Source organism: Rutidosis leptorrhynchoides, chromosome 2 (genome assembly GCF_046630445.1).
Source record: "Rutidosis leptorrhynchoides isolate AG116_Rl617_1_P2 chromosome 2, CSIRO_AGI_Rlap_v1, whole genome shotgun sequence".
Taxonomy (NCBI): Eukaryota; Viridiplantae; Streptophyta; class Magnoliopsida; order Asterales; family Asteraceae; genus Rutidosis; species Rutidosis leptorrhynchoides.
Window position 1 is genome coordinate 224,323,404 of NC_092334.1, and position 6,050 is coordinate 224,329,453.

The window sequence follows — 6,050 nt, forward strand, 5'->3', positions numbered from 1 at the left end:
CGCATTTGTGACATCTTTCAAGGTGTCGTGCTCTTCTTTTCTATGCGGATTTTGATTTTCCTTTACCAAACTGTAACTTATTATTTTCGTTCCTGGATTCTTTTCTTAGTTCGTCCAATTTTTCTCTGATTAATGATACTATGTCACTTGGAAGGGTGTCATTATTACGTTTAGTGATCAAAGCGTGTAGCATTAGACCATGGTTTAGTTCGCAGGAAGTCTTCATCTCGTAAAACCTAAAAAAATAAAAATTCAGAATGGGAAGAAGACTAGTTCTTTAGGGTCTGCTAGGGAAAGACCATTCGGATTCCATTCTCGAGAACTACACGAAAACAGAAAATTTAACTCTAACAGAAATACATATTATCGTTAAAAGATTCAAACCTCCCCACACTTAGTTAGATGTGGTGTTGAAATTGTGATTAACTTCGTTGTCAACTTCCATCGGATCATGTATGTAATGTTTAACTCTGTGACCATTAACCTTAAATTCAATTCCATTTGAATTTATTAATTCTACCGTTCTGTACGGGAAAACTCTTTTGACTATGAATGGTCCAGACCATATTGATTTCAATTTTCCAGGAAATAGCTTGAATCGTGAATTGAAAAGAAGAACTCTGTCTCCTTCTTTAAATTCTTTTGAACTTCTGATTCTTTTATCATGCCATTTCTTCGTTCTTTTTTATAGATTAACGAATTTTCGTATGCTTCAAGTCTTAATTCTTCTAATTCGTTTAGTTGACTTAATCGTAGACGTCCGGCTTCATGTAAATCAAGATTACATGTCTTCAAAGCATTTGTGTTCAATTTCTACTGGAAGATGACATGCTTTTCCGTAAACGAGTTTAAAAGGTGTGGTATCAATTGGCGTTTTGTAGGCTGTTCTAAAAGCCCAGAGTGCATCCTCCAATTTCATGGACCATTCCTTCGGATTTGATCCTACGGTTTTCTCTAGAATACGTTTTAAAGATCGGTTGGTATTTTCAACTTGTCCTTGTTTGTGGATGATAAGCGGTGGAGATTTTATGAGTTACTCCATATCTTTTAAGAACTTTCTCAAGTTGATTATTACAAAAATGAGTACCCCGATCACTTATTAAAGCTTTCGGTGTTCCAAACCTTGCAAAAAGACGTTTTAAAAAATTGACTACAACTCGTGCATCATTAGTCGGAAGAGTTTGTGCTTCCACCCATTTAGATACATAATCAATGGCAACGAGAATGTAGAGATTATTATGAGATTTTGGAAATGGGCCCATAAAGTCAATACCCCAAATGTCAAATACTTCACATACTTGAATGACATTTTGTGGCATTTCATCACGTTGACTTATTTTTCCGGCCCTTTGACAAGCATCACAGGATTTGCAAAGAAGGTGTGCGTCTTTGAAAATTGTAGGCCAATAGAATCCAGCATCATAAACTTTTCTTACTGTTAGTTGAGGCCCATAATGCCCTCCTGTTGGTCCTGTATGACAATGGTTTAAGATTTGACTAGCTTCGTCTCCAAATACACATCGGCATATTATTCCATCGGGATAACTTTTAAACAAATGTGGATCTTCCCAGAAATAGTGTTTTATATCACTAAAGAATTTCTTTCATTTTTGGTATGACAATCCTTTTTCAAGGAATACACATACTAAGTAGTTTGCATAATCTGCAAACCATGGAATTTCATTATAATCTATCTTCAATAGATATTCATCAGGAAAGTTGTCTTGTATGGCCGATTCATTTAGAACTTCTAATTCAGGATTTTCAAGACGAGAAAGATGATCAGCGGTGAGATTTTCTGCACCCTTTTTATCTCGGATTTCAATATCGAACTCTTGTAAGAGTAAGATCCAACGGATTAATCGTGGTTTGGCATCTTGTTTCGAAAATAGGTATCTAAGAGTAGAATGGTCGGTATAGACCACCATTTTAGCTAGAACGAGATATGAAAGAAATTTTTCAAAAGCAAAAACAATAGCAAGGAGTTCTTTTTCAGTAGTTGTGTAGTTCGTTTGTGCTCCTTGTAACGTCTTACTAGCATAATAAATAGGTTGAAATCATTTTTCAATCCTTTGTCCTAAAACGGCTCCCATTGCAAAATTACTTGCATCGCACATTAGTTCAAACGGTAGATTCCAATTTGGAGTTATCAAGATCGGCGCATTAGTGAGTTTTTCTTTAAGAATATTAAAAGATTTGATGCATTCATCCGAAAAGATGAATGGAGCATCCTTTTCTAGGAGTTTATTCATAGGAGTGGCAATTTTAGAAATATCTTTTATAAAACGTCGGTAAAAACTGGCATGCCCTAGAAAACTCCTAACTCCTCTAACATTGGTGGGATGTGGAAGTTTAGCAATTATATCTACTTTAGCTCTATCCACTTCAATTCCTTCCTTTGAAATTTTATGACCAAGAACGATGCCTTCTTTAACCATGAAATGGCATTTCTCCCAATTAAGTACTAAATTTGTTTGTTCGCATCTAATAAGCATTCGTTCAAGATTAACTAGACATGATTCAAATGTATCTCCAAAGACTGAAAAGTCATCCATGAAAACTTCCATGCATTCTTCTATCATGTCGTGAAAAATCGCCATCGTGCACCTTGGAAAGGTTGCAGGGGCATTGCAAAGTCCAAATGGCATGCGTTTGTAAGCAAAAGTACAATAAGCGCACGTGAATGTGGTTTTCTCTTGGTCCTCGGGTGCTATTGGATTTTGAAAATATCCGAAAAAACCATCAAGAAAACAATAGTAACTATTTCCAGCTAATCTTTCCAACATTTGATCAATGAAAGGTAAGGGAAAGTGATCTTTTCTGGTGGCGTCATTTAATTTTCTATAATCAATACAAACACTCCATCCTGTTACCGTCCTAGTAGGAATAAGCTCATTTTTCCCATTTGTGATGACAGTCATGCCACCCTTCTTAGGCACGCATTGAACTGGGCTTACCCATGGACTATCAGAGATTGGATAAATTAAACCTGCATCTAGCAGTTTAATAATTTCTTTCTTAACAACATCTTGCATATTAGGATTTAGTCTTCGTTGGTGTTGCACATATGTTTTATGACCTTCTTCCATAAGGATTTTATGTGTGCAATACGAAGGACTTATTCCTTTAATGTCATGAATCTTCCATGCAATAGCTGGTTTATGAGCTTTTAGCACAGAAATGAGTTGAGATTTTTCATTTTCTGTAAGAGAAGATGATATTATTACAGGTATTTCAGATTCACCATGTAAATAAGCATATTCCAAATAGTTTGGAAGTGGCTTTAATTCTAATGTCGGTGGTTCTTCTATCGATGATTTATATCGATATATGTCTTCTTCTTTTAGCATTTGAATTTCTTCTGTTGTTGGTTCATATCCATTAGCCATAAGTGTAGCTAATATTTCAGTTTCATCAATTGGTTCAGTTTCTTCTCCTAAAGAACATTCTCCTATTCCTTGTAATTCTGGAAATTCTTCTAACAATTCTGCATGTGAATCTATGGTTTGAATATAATAACATGTATCATCTGCAGATTGCGGTTGTTGCATGGCTCTATCCACAGAAAAGGTAACACTCTCGTCCTCTATACTTAGGGTCAGTTTCTTACCAAACACGTCTATTATTGCTTTGGCTGTGTTTAAGAATGGTCTTCCTAATATGAGAAGTACTCGAGAATCTTCTTCCATGTCCAGAATAACAAAATCTACTGAAAATACTAAAGTACCAACTTTAACTAGCATGTTTTCCATTATCCCTCTAGGATATTTTACTGATCGATCGGCTAGTTGTATGCTTATTCGTGTTGGTTTTAATTCTCCAAGGTCTAGTATACCGTATAATGAATACGGCATTAAATTTATACTAGCACCTAAATCTGCCAATGCTTCTATTGAACTAAGACTTCCCAGAAAACATGGAATTGTGAAACTTCCTGGATCAGATAATTTTTCTGGTATCTTATTCAACAGCACTACAGAACAATTAGCATTCATAGTAACAGCCGAGAGTTCTTCCATTTTCTTTCTATTTGTGATTAGATCTTTCAGAAATTTAGCATATCTAGGCATTCCTGAAATTATATCAATGAAAGGAAGATTGACATTTATTTGTTTAAACATATCCAAGAATTTGGATTGCTCGGCATCAAGTCTTTCTTTTCTCATTTTACTCGGGTAAGGAAGTGGTGGTTGGTAAGGTTTAACATAAGGTTTAGCCTTAACTGTGTTATCTTCATTAACCTTTTCAACTACCGGTTCTTTTTCCTTATCTTGATCAGATTGTAGTTCTTGTGGAGTAGGAATAGCTTCATCAGAAATTACAGGTATTTCAGGTGGTTTAAGTGTAATACCACTTCTTGTGGTAATGGCTTTAGCTGTTTCATTCCGGGGGTTAGCATTTGTATCACTAGGTAAACTTCCCGGTTTTCTTTCACCTATCAACCTTGCTAGGTTACTTACTTCTTGTTCCAAATTTTGAATAGAAGCTTGTTGATTTCTAAATGCTTGAGCATTTTGTTCATTGGTTTGTTTCTGAGATGTGAAAAATTGTGTTTGAGAATCAACTAGCTTCGACATCATATCTTCTAAATTTGGCTTTTTATCATCGGTTTGTGGTGGTTTATTTTGAAAATTAGGTCTTTGCTGATTGTAAGTATTATTGAATACTTGTTGATTACTAGGACCTTGTTGGTTGTTGTATGGAACATTTCGGTTATAATTCTGATTTTGATTGTAGATTGGTCTTGGCGGTTGATAATTATTCTGATAATTATTTCCAGGCCTTTGGTTTATGTATGAAACATTCTCTCTTTGTTCCATTGTTAGTTCAATCCTGAGACAATCTTTTGTCAAATGTGGTCCTCCACACTGCTCAAAACTAATTCGTATTGAGTGGATATCTTTAGTCATCTTTTCCATTCGTCTCTCGACAGCATCTATCTTTGCAGAAATGGAATCTAAGTCATGGCTAGAATCGGCTCTAGCTGCTTTAGATGATCCAACGATATCTTTTTCTTGGTGCCACTCATGTGAGTGGGAAGCAGTGTTATCAATAATTTTGTAAGCATCAGTTGCTGTTTTTTTCATAATGGAACCACCAGCTGCTATATCGATGTCTTTTCTTGTAGTGATGTAGCATCCTTGGTAGAATATTTGTACTATTTGACAAGTGTCTAAACCATGTTGCTGACATCCTCTTAATAACATTCCAAATCTTGTCCACGCTTCATATAGAGTTTCATTTGGCTTTTGTGTGAACGTAACAATTTCTCCTTGAAGTCTCACGGCTTTAGATGCTGGAAAGAATTGTTTAAGAAATTTTTCAACTAAAACATCCCATGTATCAATCGCCCCTTCAGGTAACGATTCCAACCAATCTTTGGCTTCTCCCTTTAAAGTCCAGGGAAATAACATGAGATAAATCTGTTCATCCTCCACTTCTCTGATTTTGAATAGAGTACAGATCCTATTAAATGTACGAAGATGTTCATTTGGATCTTCCTTCGACGCACCACTAAATTGGCATTGATTAGTCACCATATGTAGAATTTGTCCTTTGATTTCATAATCTGGCGCATTAATGTCTGGTTGAGTAATTACGTGACCTTGGCCAGTGTATTTAGCTCGCATTCGGTCTTCCATACTTAGAGGTTCCAGATTCTCCATGATTGAATTTGTTGTATCTGAATCACTAGAGGATTCTGATTTAATGGTTGGTTCCTCAACAATCTCTGTTTGAATGATTGGTGGTTCCGGAGGAAAGATTAATGGTTCAGGATCTTGGAATCGTCCCTGAATATTCTTCGGATTCTCAATTATGAGGTCGGGTTCAAAAAATGGATTATCGGAAATTTGAATTGGAGTACTTGGTCGACTGGGTGACGATTCTAAAGAAAAATCAACGGCGATGATATTTGCTAGATGTCTTGATCGAGTTACAGGCGGTGAACGTTCGAAAGGTGGTGAACGTTTTGCTCGGTGCATTCACTGAATATCATATTAGTTTTTAAAAAGAAAGAAAAATTATATAAGTTATTCAATTAATAGACT